Here is a 16,531-nt window from a genome sequence, read left to right on the forward strand (position 1 = left end):
GTTCAAACTGTAATTCCCAATGTTGGAAAAAGGGCTTGGTGGGGGTGATTGGATCATGGGAGTAGTTTCTCATGAATGGTTTAACACCATCTCCCTTGGTAGTTGCCTGGTGATTGTGAGTGAGTTCTTACCAGATACAGTTGTTTAAAAGTGTTTAGTACCTCCCATTCTCTCTCTTTCTTCTGCTCCCACCCTGTGAGATGCCTAGCTCCCACTTCACCCTCTCCCATGACTGTAAGTTTCCTGAGGACTCCAAAGAAGCTGAGCAGATGCCTGCATTATGCTTCCTATACAGCCTGCAGAACTGCGAGCCAATTAAACTTCTTTCCTTTATAAATTACCCAGTCTCGGGTATTTCCTTATAGCAATGCAAGAATGGACTCATACATACCCTGTTAGGTATGACAGTGATCAAATGCTATTGCCTTTACAAATGCACAGTGAAAGCAGCTCATGAACTTGGCCATGGCCACATCCCCACGCCCCCTATGTTTTAGGGTCCTCCTTCCTTTGTCTCAGACTTACACTGCCAGGGCACAGGCCCTTTAGGATTGCTTTTTAGTCTATAATATTCTAATGTATCAAACAGAATCCAGAGAAGTGACAATATACTGCCACACACTGAAGTGAGAATATTTCTTGCCAACGTGAATTATTTATGGTCTAACAGTTAACCAGTCACTCAACTTGAGGATTTTGGTGCCGTAGGGCTGTTTTATTACCCTCAGCATAAAGACACCTTGTACATAAACAACATTTACTATGACAGTCTGCTAGCTGGCTTGTTAAAGCCATGCTGTGTTGGGACAAGACTGTTATAACTGAAGCAGAAAGCACTGTGCTGCTTTTGTTCACCTCTGTATCAGCACAACTGGCTCATGGTAAGTGCTCACATATGTTGGTTAAAACATTCACCAGTTACTTATGGAGAGCCTACTATGTGTCAGGTTATTCTCTAGACATTGGGGATACAAAGGAGAGAAAAGAGTTTCTGTTACTTTGAGGCTGACATTCTAATTGGAGGAAACAGACAATAAAGAAATAGATTAACACCAGTGCTTTGAGTAAAAATAAAGCAGAGCAGGGAGGATTGGGAATGGTAAGAGCCAGCACTGTGGTCTAGGACAGCTTCTCTTGTTGGGAAACATGTGAGCAGACAGCCGAATGATGTGAGAGAATGGTGAGAAGAATATTCCAGAAAGAACACACAGTAAGAGCAAAGGCCATCTGGCAGGTACATGCTCCATGTGTTTGAGGAATAGCCAAGAAGATAGTGTGCATTTGTAAAGTCAATAGTATTCAATCACTGCCTTATACCAGTCAGTGGACACAGAGGAGGCTGTGAAGAAAAGGGCATGAGTAAGAAGGGGGCAAGGGTAGAAGGCAACGTAACAGAGTTAGTGGGGATATTAGGGGAAATGGAGGGTGGAGGGGGTAGCCTGATTATACAGGGTTTCATAGGCCATGGTAAGGCCTTTGGATATTTACTGAATAGATGAATGGATGAATAAATGAATGAGCGAATTATCAAACGGATAGAAAAGTACTAGTCCTGTGCCATGCGTTAGGAAAAACAGAAGAAATCTTCTGCTTGTGGCCTTAGAACTAATCATAGCAGCCACCATTGACTGCATTCTTACAATGTGCCAAGCTGTCTTCCAGGCATTTTGCAGATATGATCTACTTTAATCCCCATGACTACCTCGTGAGGACATATGACCCTCTTCTATCTATGAGGACATGGAGGCACAGAGCAGTGAAGGACCTGCAGAAGGTCACAATGTGGTAAATAATGGAACCAGGGCACAAGCCCTGGTCTCCCTGAATGCAAAGCCTGTGTTCTAAGCTGCTTCTGCAATGGGGACCCCTGGGCAGGGAGGTCTGACTCAATAGGAAGAAAGAATTTTCAGAAGAGTAGAGCTATGTGGATACAAAATAGGCTGTCTACAGAAGGAAGAAGCTCCCCTGGATGGAATGCATCCAAGTAGATCCTAGATATGGAAGTGGAGACTTCAACATCTGCTCAGGTGTGGGGCAAGGTGATCTCTGAAACCTCAGAAAATCTCTCAGAGTCGGTTTCTTCATCTACATTTGAGCCTTTCTTTCTCATGGCCTAGGAAGAAATTCCAGGTAAAATGTAATATTCCCAATTTTTATACTTTATAAAGAAATCCTAAGTAATCACACGTGGATATTGGCCCTTAAACAGTGTCTAGAATATGTAAATAATTATGGAATGTATAAATGACTTATTGTTTATATATTTAAATTTGAAGTAACCTTTTTAAATTACAAAAATAATTTATGGCCAGGCATGGTGGCTCACGCCTGTAATCCCAGCACTTTAGGAGGCTGAGGCAGGAGGATCACAAGGTCAGGAGTTTAAAATCAGCCTGGACAACATGGTGAAACCTCATTTCTACCAAAAATACAAAAATTAGCTGGGCGTGGTAGCCCGTGCCTAAAATCTCAGCTACTCAGGATGCTGAGGCAAGATAATTGCTTAAACATGGGAGGTGGAGGTTGCAGTGAGCTGAGATCACATCAAGGCACTCCAGCCTGGGCAACAGAGCAAGACTCCATCTCGGGGAAAAAAAAAATATATATATCTATATATATCTATATATAGATATATAGATATAGATATAGATATAGATATATAGATATAGATATTCACCAAATGAATTTAAAGAGTAGAGAAGTATAATAAAAATTAATCAACACCTCCCTTCTGATACACACCAATTCTAACCCCTTTAAATAAACAATATCAACCACTGGGTGTGTTTTCTTCTTCTTTTAAATTTAATGTAACTTGGTCACCTTTCCATATTAGTAACTATGTTTCTTTCATACACACACACACATATATAATTTTATTATTTATTTAATTTTTAATTTTAATTCTTTTTTTTTTTTGAGACAGGGTCTTACACTGTCACCCAGACTGGAATGCAGTAATGTGATCACAGCTCACTGTAACACTGAACTTCTGGGCTCAAGTGATCCTTCCACCTCATTTTCCCGAGTAGTTAGGATTATAGGTATGTGCCACTACATCTGGCTTTTTTTTTTTTTTTTTTTTTTTTTTTTTTTTGAGATAGAGTCTCACTCTGTTGCCCAGGCTGGTATGCAGTGGCATGATCTCAGCTCACTGCAACTTCCACCTCCTGAGCTCAAGCAATTCTCCTGCCTCAGCCTTCTGAGTAGCTGGGACTACAGGCATATGCCACCACACCTAGCTAACTTTTTTGTATTTTAGTAGAGACAGGGTTTCACCCTGTTGGCCAGGCTATTCTCAAACTCCTGACCTTAGGTAATCTGCCAGTCTTGACCTCCCAAAGTGTTGGGAAAGGCATGAGCCATTGCACCCAGCCAGTAACTAAGTTTCTAACATATTCTTTTTAATAGTTACATAATATTCCAAGGTATAGATAGGACGATTTATGTAACTATTCTCCAACTGATGGGCATTCATGCTGTTTCTGGTTATTTTATTACTATCAGCAATGCTACAACATAAAGGAGACCAGGTGTCCATTAGCAGTCATTCCTCATTCCTTCCTCACCCCAGCCCTTGGCATCCACTAATCTTTTATCTCCATTGATTTATTTATTACATATCAATCAAATTACACAATAGGTGTGTCATTTTTTGTCTTTTTTCACTATCATAATGCTTTCAAGGTCAATTCAAGTTGTAGCATGTATCACTCCTTCATTTCTTTTTATGTCTGAATAATATTCCATTGTATGGATAACACAGACTTTGTTGTTTTAGAATTGGAATCTATTTTTGTAAATGGTGTGAGGTAGGGCTTTAATTTGGTAAAGTGATAGACATTAAAGGGATATTTTATTTTTATTGTAGACATCAATGCCCAAGAGGAAATCAAAATGAATTAGTATTCTCCAAATGCATTTATATTTCATCACCCACATTAACCAGAGACCTGAACACTTTCAACACATCCTGTAGTGACAGTTGGCAGAGATAAAGCAAGATATTACTTAAACAACGAATTACCAGGCTTTACCTTAGCCATCTAAGCAATCACACTGATTCATGGGCCTCCTAATTGTTCCCCTCTGCCCTGGGCATTAGCAGGTTCATGGAGTGACATTTATTTAATTAATGTATTAGCATTATATGGCTCCTCTTAAAAGACACTTAAAAGATACAGCATTCTGTTTCAAATCCATGTGAGCTGGAAGTTCAGAAATAGCATTGGTATTCCAGTTAATCTGTTTTCTAAATGTTCATTCCAGAGAGATGGAAACTTTTGACCTTGATGCTGATTATGATTAGCATAGCAATCACTCTTCTATAATTAAAAGGCAGGAGAATTTTCTTTGGCTTATTTATTAATTCCCTTATGAATCTTTTTTTTCGGCAATGAAGACAAAGTATTTTCTGAGAGTCACTAGGGTACGTGGGTAGAGTTACCCCAAAGATAGTGACTAAGATGTTCCTTAAAGAATACCACTTCCTCCTGGGTGGCTCTAGGGAACATCATGACCCTGAAAGCTCAGTATGTGTTCCCAGCTCTCTCCTCTCCTTTCCTCTCCCTCCCTTGGTCTAGCAATAATTTGCAACTACATAGCCCTCATAATTAGCCATCAGAGTGACATTCATTTTATCTACTGATTTTCTGACAGCCCAGAAAGTGGAGGCCAAGACCCTTTTGCAAGACAGGCAAGTGTGGGACCAGCCATTTCCAAGTTTTGCCTCTTATGGATCTGACTCTGCAGGCTTAGATTCCCAGGACCCCTGCTCAACCCCAGACCTCTGCCTCTCCACGTAGAGCTTGAGTTACAGCTGTGAATAATGTTTTGGGTCACTATTTTAATAATGTATATTATTTATGGATCAGTTGGTATGCACAGGCACTACACTAAGTGCTTTTCATGCTTCATGTCATTTAATCCTCTCAATAGCATGAGGTGGGTATGATTACTGTTCCCAGTTTTTAGATGAGGAAACCATACCCTTGAGTGGCAAACAACTTGCCCAAGGTCATCCAACTAAGTGTGAGAAGTGGGGTATGGGCACAGCTTTTCCTGACTCCAACACCCCTGCTTTAAGCCAATACTGTTTTGTCTCCCCAAGTCTTCTTCATACTGCCATTTGCCTCTTCTGGAATCGAAGCCACCACTGACTTCAGACATGGCCCTTGTAATAATGATGCAGCGGTGGCAATGACAGTGATAGCAAACACATGTGCCAGGCTCTCTGCTACATGCTTTACATATATGTAGTCCACTAATAATCCTAGGATACAGGTCCTATTATGATTTCCATTTTACATGTGAGAAAACTGAGGCACAGAGAAGCCTCACAGCCAGAAAGCAGCAGAGGCAGATTGGAGCCTGGGCTGTTAGTGAGCTTTGCCATTGCAGTCGAGATGGCTCAGTGGTCCAATTTACTGAACTGGTTTTACAGTTCACTCCCAGGCAGAATGTGGGAATTTCTCTTTCATGACATCTTTCCAGGTTGCTCCTCTGCTATTCTTCATCTGCACCTCTGTTAAGATCATCTTTCAAGCCCTCCCCACTCCAGGATATATATATTTTTTATAATAATGCTGTTAATGCTGGGGGCTCATTTCTGTGGCCCCCTCAATAATCATTGTTGCATCTGGGCCTTTGAGTCCTGCTATGCTCCTCTGATGCCTTGCAAGCTCCCTGCTGCTTTTTATGTGGAATCCTTAGCTCTATCATGAACAATCGCCCTGTGGGTCATTGTCCAAATCTTTCCACAGAGTCTAAGGCAGCTGTCTCCACTGGATGAGGCTGGGAGTGGAGGAGAGGGGAGGAGATGAGAGCAAGAGAATAAGAATGGGTTTCACAGTTGGAGGAGATGATAACTGAGGCACAGAAAAGGGAGCTCCTTCATGGGGCAAAAGATCCACTACCATTTCCTACTAATGCTACCTTGATTTGGACAGAATTATGGACTTCTAAGAACAGATATGAGAAGTAAATTTGTTGACCTTGGGATATTGAATTTTATGATTATCCTTTTGATATATTTCCAAGGTGACCGCAAATAGAAACTAAATACAATTTGCATTATGTCTTGCTTTAAAATCACTACATACCCGATAAGAGTAATAACGATAATGATGAAATTACAAAATGATATTTATTGATAACTTATTTGTGTGAGAAGCACTATGTTAAAAGCCTTGAATGTGTTAACTCTTTAATTCGAGGGAAGGAAGTGCTATTATTTCCCCCATCTGCATGTGGGTAAATTGAGAGATTAGATTAAGTGCCCAGGCTACCCAGCTCAATGCATAGCACACACCTTTATGCTGTTTGGTCTGCTGTAATCAAGAACTTCCAGAGACAGAGCTCACTGCCATGATGATGAAGATGTTTTTAAAGTCATAGTTGCTAACATCTATTTCTTTGTGTCCTGCAGGTGACATCATCTAGTTTAGTCCTTACAACCATTTTCTGAAGAAAGTACTATTATCATTTCACTTTAAAGATATAGAAACTGAAACTTAGAGCAGTTAAGATAGTTGCCCAAGGTCAAATAGCTGGTGAGTGGTAGGGTCAGCACTTGAACCCAAGCTGTATCTGATTCCAAATCTAGTTTTTTAAGGATATGTTATTTTTGCTCTTTCAGAATATAACGCTGAGAGAAAAAGAGATGGTTAATTTTCAATTTAAAAAAATAAATATCTTGTTAGGAGTCTAGATTAATGCCTCCTCCCTATTACAACTTTATACCAAAGTCAGTGCATAACTATAGCATTGACCTCGAGGGCTATTCAGACCCTCATTCCTATTGAGTAATGTTATTATTTGGAAATATAGAAATCTTGTACTTATTCAATTTTGCAGCTGGGCCCAGTGGCTCACACCTGTAATCCCAGCACTTTTGGAGGCCAAGGTGGGTGGATTACCTGAGGTCAGGAGTTCAAGACCAGCCTGGCCAACATGGTGAAACCCCATCTCTACTAAAAATACAATTTTGCCATTCATAGAAAGCATTCTATTTTTCCTATCCTTCCTCTCAACATACTTTTTGTCCTTGGACCATGTTTATCTCTATATCTAAGCATCTAATCCATTTTACCTTTAACTCTTTACCCTTATTCATTATCTCTAGGTCCAACCCAGCTCTCTCCCCCAAGCTCCAGAACTCATTTTACCCATCTCCTGGGCACTGCTGATGCTCCATACTAGAGACTCATCCTGTCTGTGACCTGTAAAATCAGGACCTTCCACTGACTTCCCCAATTTCTGGTTATGACATGCCTATTCCTAAACTAAAACTCCAGAATCTTCTTTGGTAGTGATTTCTTCTCTAAAATCTAATTTATTAATTAACTTATTCATCTATTTACTATGAGTGAAGCAGTAGAGTATAATTAATATTTATCCATTCATCAAATCTCACACATCTGCTACTAGACCATGGATGCTAGGATAGATCAAACAAAAGAGCAAGTAGAGAGTTTTGTGTATTAGTATATAACCGAGGGTAGATGATAAGTGCACAAAGTAAGGCAGGTATGAGTTTTCAGAAAAGGAAGAGATTATTTTTAGCTGAAGAGCAGCTGGTGACCATTCTCATATTCCCTCCTTTTCTTCCCTGCCCACAGCCATCACCAGTTCTCAAGCATAAAGATATAAAGGAAAGTTCATTGTCTCTCTCTGAAATCCAGGCTATTTCCAATGGCTCAGAAATTTTGCATCACCTAGCCTGAGTCATCTCAGCTTTAGATTTTAGTCTATGTTCAACAGGAAGCTTCTGGAAAACTTTAATCAGAGAAGAGCATCATTTTCTTAGTGAGGACTTTAAAATATTTGTTCTGGGAACTATATAGAGGAGTAAGAGTGGAAGCTGGAAGGGAGCCTATTGAGGTGGTTCAGTCAAAAGGCTGACATTATTCTCTATGATCCAGACTGGGTATTGGCAAATTATGATACATGGACCAAATTTGGCCCACAGCCTGTTTTGTAAATAAAGTTTTACTGGAACACAGCCATGCCTATTTGTTTACATATTGTCTATAGCTGCTTTCATGCTATGACAGCAGAGTTAAGTAGTTGGGTTGCAACAGAGACCATCTGGCCTGCAAGGCTTAAAATATTTCTATTTGGCCCTTTACAGAAAAAGTCTGCCAACCCCTGCTCTAGACACACGATCTCCTTTCAAGTTTTAGAAGATAAAAAATGTTTTCCCACCTTGGGGAATAGCACATGATATTCTACCTTCCTGAAGCATCCATCCTCCCTTTTGCATTGAATCTTTCTTGGCCTTCAGGTCTTAGATTAAAGGGCAGACAAGTCTTTGGAACTGAAAAGGTGCCCTCTGTTCAATCTTTCCACTCTGTTTGAATCCTTCATGGAACTTTTGTAATTGGCTGTAGTTTTCAATTATGTATATATTTGTTTATTTTCTAATGGTAACTGCCATGTGGATGGGGGCCATGTTTGTTTTATTCATCATTGTATATCTAATATTTAAGGTCCTTTAAAGATAAGGTGCTAAATAGATGCTCTGTCCAAAGAATTGAAAATTGATAAAATTACATGGTTGTTGGAAGACATTTAATGGATTTTATATATTTTTAAAATACAGAAACTTAAAATAATGTCTTCATCAATAAAATAGTCACAGCAAATGGTTGACTGCTTCTCATATACTACTAAGAAGAAGATAGGCTGGGCGCAGTGGCTCATGCCTGTAATCCTAATATTTTGGGAGGCCAAGGCGGGTGGATTGCCTGAGCTCAGGAGTTTGAGACCAGCCTAGGCAACATGGTGAAACCCCGTCTCTACTAAAATACAAAAAATTAGCCGGGTGTGGCAGCATGCACCTGTAATCCAAGCTACTTGGGAGGCTGAGGCAGGAGATTCGCTTGAATTCGCAAGGTGGAGGTTGCAGTGAACCAAGGTTGCACAATTGCACTCCAGCCTGGGCAACAGCGTGAGACTCCATCTCAAAAAAAAAAAAAAAGAAGAAGAAAAGAAAAAAAAGAACATAAAAACTTAAAAAAATAAGCAAATTACTTGAACAGGTAAGTGCCTACCAAAGAGGATGTCCAAATAGCCAATAAACATATGAAAAGTTGCTGCAACTTCATTTTTTATCATGGAAATGCAAATTAAAGCAATGCACATTGTAAATTAAAACAATACAAATCCACTAGAAGGGCTGAAACTTAAAAGGCAGAACATACCATAAATCAGCAAGCCCATGGAGAAACAAATTTTCCTACACTACTGGTGGGAGCGTAAATCAGTGCAACTGCATTGGAAAACTTTTAGCAGTATCTACTAAAGCTGAACTCCTCTATTCTCTGAGACTCAATAGAATTCCACACATGGGTTCACCTGAAGACCTATAGAGAATGTCAATAGTAGCACTATTTGGAACAGCCCCAGATGAATACCCATGAATAGGATAAATACATTGTGATATATACGTACACACATACATTGGAATACTAAATCACAATGAATAATCTGTCACTCTACACAACAAAATGGATGAATCTTTCAAATGCAATATATAGAGAGAGACACCAGATACAAGATGAGTTTATTAATGTGTATTTTTTAAAAAACAGGTAAAACATAATTGTGCTGTTAGAGGTCAGGGTAATGGTTATCTTTGGGTGAGGGTAGGAACTGAAAAGGGGCCCTAAAGTATGCTTATGGAGAACTATTAATGTTCTCTTTCTTGATCTGGGTGCGGTTGTACCAGTATGTTAAGTATTTTTTTTTTTTTTTTGAGACGGAGTCTTGCTCTGTTGCCCAGGCTGGAGTGCAGTGGCGCTATCTTGGCTCACCACACCCTCCGCCTCCCGGGTTCGAAGAATTCTCCTGCCTCCACCTCCTGAGTAGCTGGGATTACAGGCACGCACCACCACACCTAGCTAATTTTTGTATTTTTAGTAGAGATGGGGTTTCACCGTGTTGGCCAGGCTGGTCTTGAACTCCTGACCTCATGATCCGCTCGCCTCAGCCTCCCAAAGTGCTGGAATTGCAGGCATGAGCCACTGCGCCTGGCCACCAGTATGTTAAGTTTTAAAAGATTTATCTAAAGTGTGTTTTGAATACATGTACTTTTCTCTATGTTAGACTTCAGCAGAAAACTAAACAGAAATTTTGAATGGTTGAGTATTTTCTACAGTCTCTAGTGTATTTGAGGCATAAGAAAGATAAAATATGCTTTCTGGAATATATACCCCTGAAGAAGGATATCTTTTAAAAAAATCTATAAGCCTGCTACTCATCATAGAGGACAGACCTTCATTGATCTGCACAATTATATTAGAAACAGACAAGCACATTTTGCATCATGGGCCATTAGTGGTTTATAGAACACATTAAGAGAAACGTCCTTGAGCCCAGAGTGAAGAAAAAAGAAAATATCAATGATATTTTATAAGTTAAAAAATATATTTCTTAAGAGTTCCAATGACATTCCCACACATGAACCGCACTACAAGTTTTGTGGGCACGACAGTCTACCCACATAGCACAGGTCAGGAAACTGAAGTCCAAGAAAGATTTGGTCACTAGAAATCGTGGCAGAGATGGGCTTCTAACCCTTGTCCTGGAGGTCTTTCAGTATTCCAAGACTTCCTAAGTAATTTGTGTTTAAGAACACCCTTTTAATGCGGAAAACTTTCTGAAAACACTGCACAGAGCATAATAACCTTTTAATATATATTAAGCATGTACATAAGGACCAAAAATCACTGTGAATTTAGTGATGTTTCAAAATGAATTTATATTTTACTAATCATAGCTATACATATGTATCTGGAAAGTGATCATGTAAAAAAGTCATTATATATGTGTGTGTATACATATATATTAATTCTGAGGGTAATGTTTAATCCAAATAGTCTAGTGGTCAAAACCCTAAGGGTTGGGGATCAGAGAGCATGGTTTGAGAATCTCTGCAGAGCCTGTGGTGTCTAGTCTTTCTTCGGATTTCCTGCAAAGACTCCTAGAGTTTTGATGTCATATTCCAGCATTCCATGGGGAGCATCAGCAAATGGGTTGCAGCCTTGCCTCCTGCTTGTTAGCCACCTGACTTGGTACAGCAGAGAGCTGGCACTCCCATCTGCTTCCTGTTTGTGTTTCCTTCTGCAAACAGCACCATGTTTCACTTTAAATAAGCCCATTCCCCTACTCTCAGTTCAGATCATGTGGTAGGGCTGACCTCACTCTATCCCAAAGCCTGCTAATCAGAACATTCCATTTCCTAGTGACAGGTGCAGTGGGCAAAAGAAGCAGACAGGACCAATTAATAGTCAGTCTTGGGAATTTGGGTAAAATAACTGGGAAATAGAAGATGTTTTTCTTTTGGGGTTGTTAAACTGCTAGGACATAGCCTGGAGCTATAGGGGCCATCTAGACACTATTTGGGAAGAATCTACTAGGGAAAAAGCCAACACAGACCAAACAGAGTCCAGAGGTAGTGGTGAGTGTGACAATATCATTGGAGCACCTGGATCCATCTGTGCCTGAAGTTGGTACTACCCTTGGACATTATAGTTATACAAGTTAATAAATTCCCATTTTTCCTTAATGTAGTTGGATTTGTGCTTCTGGCTTTGCAACCAAATGAGCCCTGTTACTATACTTGAGCAGATAACCTTTATCCGCTTTAATTTCCTTGACTATAGAAAGGCAGTAATGATGATATCATACTCAGAGTGATTGTAAGGATCAGATGAGGTAATGAGTGCAAAAGCACCTGGTGAGTTATAAATTGGTAGAAAAATGCTTATTAATGCAGTTTTTGCCTTAATTATGAACACACAAGAGAGGATATTACAGAGGAACAACAGCTACATAAGAAAAGCCTTGCCTCTTCTTTCTTCCAGCATAAAGAGATTACAGCAAAGCCTAATAAGAGCTGAACATATGACTGTTCTTATAATTCCTTTTCTAATTCAGATCTGAAGTTTTGAAAGTTCAGTGGATCATGTGGAAGGAAGATTAGATTAAGCTCTGGGCTACAAAATGAATTGTAGCAGGAAGAAGCAGTGGCTGCCTCTTTAAAGAGATTTTCTCATTCTACCTGCATGTTGAAGATATTAAAGTCTAGATTTGGGCAACTGCGAAGGAATTATAGCAGAATAATTTATTTAAATCTCAAGAAGCCACATGCCAGTTATCAGACAATGTATGCATATGTTAAAAACTGATGTCAAATGATCAGAATATAAGGTCATCTTTTAGACTTGAAAAATATGCCTAGAACAAATGGAGGAATAAAAACCATTACCCCCAGCTCCCAAGTCCAGTTTCTCAAGGGTCTACTAAGTACCTGCCTCCCCAATAGTAGAGAGAAGGGAATTATTTCCACATTTCCTGGGGAAAAGCCTGGTCACTCCCCAGAGGAGGCCATCCACTCAGAATTCTGAAGATGTATCTGAAGTCCCAACTCCGTGCTGACAACAAGTAATGATAAACATGGTTTCTAGAGCACTCACTCAGGAAGACCAATGCCAAATTTGACCAGAAGTGAGCACGCACTTTTTTGTTTTTTTAAAGGAAATCATCTTATTTTCTTCTGGTATTAAAATGTATATTTGCTTGTCAAAAAAGACATCTTGAAAAGCATAGAGAAGAAAGAAAAAAGTACTAACATATCTTCTATATATTTTATCTGAATTTATTATAAAGTTCTATTTCTTTTTTAAAAATTGGAATAATATCACATTTGGCATATAGTTTTATTACCTGCTTTTGTTACTTACCAGTATGACATGCACTTTTTTTCAATGTAATGAAAAAATTATTCAGTAATATAGGCCAATATTTTCCTTTTTGCTATATCATAATTTATAATCCATGCTAACAGATAGGAGCCTCTTCTTTAATTTTTTTATTATTTTAATCAATGAGGCCAGATCCTATCTGTAGTTAAATAGATATGCAAATCTTTAAGTTACCTATCTATCTATCTATCTATCTACCTATCTATCTACCTATCTACCTATCTATTTATCTATTTATTTTTGACACAGGGTCTTGCTCTGTTGCCCAGGCTGGAGTGCAGTGGTGTGATCTTGGCTTACTGCAGCCTTGACCTCCCAGGTTCAAACAATCCTCCCACCTCAGCCCCTGCAAGCAGCTAGGACTACAGGTGCATGCCACCACACCTGGATAATTTTTGTATTATTTTGTAGAGATGGGCTTTCACCATGTCGCTCAAGCTGGTCTCAAACTCCTGAGATCAACTGATCTACCTGCCTCAGCCTCCCAAAGTGCTGAGATTACAGGCGTGAGACACCACACCCAGCCTAAGATAAATACTTAAAATTAAGATAAAGTTTAAATCTTGAAGCTAAAGTTTTATTTAAGAGACACTCCTAGAAGTGGTACTACCTTGTCACATGGAATTACAGATTATGGCATTTGATAGGTACAGCTAAATCATTCCCCCTGGGGTTGTACCAATTTTACTTCCATTGGCATTATAGGAGGGTACATGTTATCCCATATCGCTAACAATACTTTATATTGTCATTCTTTAGAATTTGTTGGCAATCTCTTGATCCTGCCATTATCAAAAGGATGACCATATAGACTGGCAAGGAAAGCACTGGGGATGGAAGAGTTGGGTGAAGAAGCACTTGAGAAAGGAAGAATAGTACACATAGTGCAGGAAGGAACAGTCCACTTCTACTTCTCTGGGTCCCTGGTCAAGGCTGGAATTCTATGATGTGACTGAACCTGCTAATAAATATACACTGATTATCAAGAAAAACATAGGTAATTGTTAAAACCATGCAGAGAATCAAAATATTTTAATTAACCTAATATAAAATGCTTATACCCTGACTGATATGAGACTCTTAGAGATTAGTCCAAGATGTCTCAAAAAAACCATCTTGTGAAGGAAGGAACAAGCGACATTTTGGAAATGGTCCAGCTCCTGTGGGAAGCTTCCTCAGGCTGTTGCTATTGTTCACTGTAAATCTCTATGAGTATACTTGCCTCTGGATGGATGGGAAATCAATAAGGACAAGGACTTTAGGAATTGAGTGTGACATCTATTGTCATGGGGAATCTTGAACCAACTCTCCAAGCCAAGAGCAAAAACCTCCAATAGGCTGATTTGCCACAGTCTGCCCTTTGACAGTTGCTAAGGATCTGGGAGGCCCAAGGTTTCTGAGCACTTTCCTTTCCAGAAGCACACCAGTGCTGAGCTAATCTTTGCACTTGCTTTCTGTTCTATATGGAACAGCAATTCCTACTCTCTAGCCCTGATGTAAATGCTACCTCAAAGCCTTCCTCAATGCCTCTTCCCACTCAGTGTTACAGCTTCCTCGAGCTCCTTTACGATACAGTGCAAATCTTGGACTCCATCACTGCACTTGGCTCATCGTGTGGCTACTACGTGTGTGTATTGGTCTTCCCTCTGGACTGAGAGCAAGAGAAATGTGTGTGTCCTACTTATTTCTAGTATCTCTTGCATCTCGTTTCATGCTTGCCACAAATTTACTGCAAAGTAAGGATGTATAAAACTGAATAGAAAGACAGTAGCCACTCATAAATGTTGAGTGAATGTTGACTGAATCTTTATTTATCTCTATTTTACTTCTTTCCCTAGAGCATTCAAGGCATAAAAAATGCATCAGCAAATGCCAAACAAGTCCATTAGGTCCCACGATTGTCCACATTCTACGGATGAAGAAAACAATGGGTGAAAAAAAAACAGGATTCACTGAGATTCTTTAACCTGCCGAAGGTCGTACAATTAAGCAAAAATATATATTTGTATAAATTTAATCCATTTCTTGTTTGCCCAGAGAAAAGTGCACTGACGTGAGCTACGCTTTGTAAATGGGAAATGGGTTAAGGAGTCCAAGTGCAGTTTTGTTACATGGATATATTGCCTAGTGGTGAAGTCTGGGATTTAGTGTAACCATCACCCAAATAATGTGCCTTGTATCCATTAAATAATTTTTCACCCCTTGCCCTCCTCCCACCCAACCACCTTTCCACCCTTCCCTGTCTCCATTGTTAAACTTGGGCTGCTTGATTTCAAAGACTGTGCTCTTAATAATGACATTATCCTGCTTCCAGGTCTCTGACCACATTAGAAGCCTAAAACCTTAATATCTGAAATCTATTCTGAAACTCACTTCAAAACTGAGTGAGGCAGAAAAGCTCACAGCAAACTCATCCATTTTTACAACTGCCCTGATGACAATGGATTCTCTTTGGTAACTTACAAACAAAACAAAAGAAAAACCTATCAGGGAAATTATAAATGAGATGAACCATCCCAATCTGCCACATCTCTTTACACTCCAAGGAGGTCTTTCTGGAGATGGGTGGGAATTATAGGTTTAAATGGATGATAAATACATCATGTTTTGAATGAAAACTAAAGTATCAACAAATCCTTTGATCATTAAATCAGCATACATGAAATTAAAATAAATTAGACTTGGAAATGATAAAGTTATGATTACACAAATGCTAATTAAATTAATATTGACAGTGTTCTAGGCTGAAGTCAAAAGGAAGCTGGCCCCTGCTCCCTCCTCAGTGTTCCCTGGCCAAAGGTAAGGCCACCTCGAGCAGAGTGACATTTGGGATGGGAACAGAAGCAGACAGATGTCTTCAGGTGACATGTGCCAAGACTGCCAAGTAGGCACCGACTGCTCTGGTATCCTTGCTATCGATGATGGACAGCCACACCTGCCATGCTCAGAAACTCAGTGTTCTTACAGCCCCCCGCAGTTACCACATAGACTTTCTCACCCACCAACCCACTGTAGCATCCAGGGCCAGACCTGAGCTTCACACATGGGAAGACCCTCCCTCTTAGTGCAATCAAGGCCCTTTTCAATGCCTCCTTCAGCAAGAGAACACCCTAGTCCTTCCGTTTGGAAGAGGATGCCCCCTCTTCCGAATCCTCAGCGTATTCAGTGTGTCTCACCCCATTCCTCTTTCAGTACCTCTGTGTCTACCCAGCTGTCGCTTATTAAGCTGTGTGTCCACAAACCAGTAAGTGCTTACTATCTTCTCTAGTTATTGTCCATTTCATCATCTGAATCCCAGCCCAATTATACTCCTTGGGGAAACTTTCTAAAATCTCACAATTGGGTGAAATTCCCTCTTGAGGTGCCACTTCTATCTTGTCCCCCCTTTTAAGAAATTTTTCATTATTTGCAATTTTACTTGTATTTTAGGAAGCATTTGATCATCATTTCCCCTCACAGGAGTGTGACCTTCATGAAGGTAGAACTGTGGCTATTTTTACACACTATTAAACTCCAGACTCTAGCATAGTAGTCAGAATGTGATAGATTCAAAGCTTACTGAATAAATAAATGAGATTACTCAAGAGAATGTTTTAAAAGCATCCTGCAAAATATCTTAACAGTAAACAATAAATAATAGTTGTAACATTACTTTACTATTATTATTATTATTTCTAGTAGAGACCAGGAAACATATACTTAGGGGTCACAAAGTCATGTCCCCTGACTAATTGCCTTCTTCTTCCCTTCTTTTTCTCCCTTTT

This window comes from Pongo abelii, chromosome 2 (genome assembly GCF_028885655.2).
Source record: "Pongo abelii isolate AG06213 chromosome 2, NHGRI_mPonAbe1-v2.0_pri, whole genome shotgun sequence".
NCBI lineage: Eukaryota > Metazoa > Chordata > Mammalia > Primates > Hominidae > Pongo > Pongo abelii.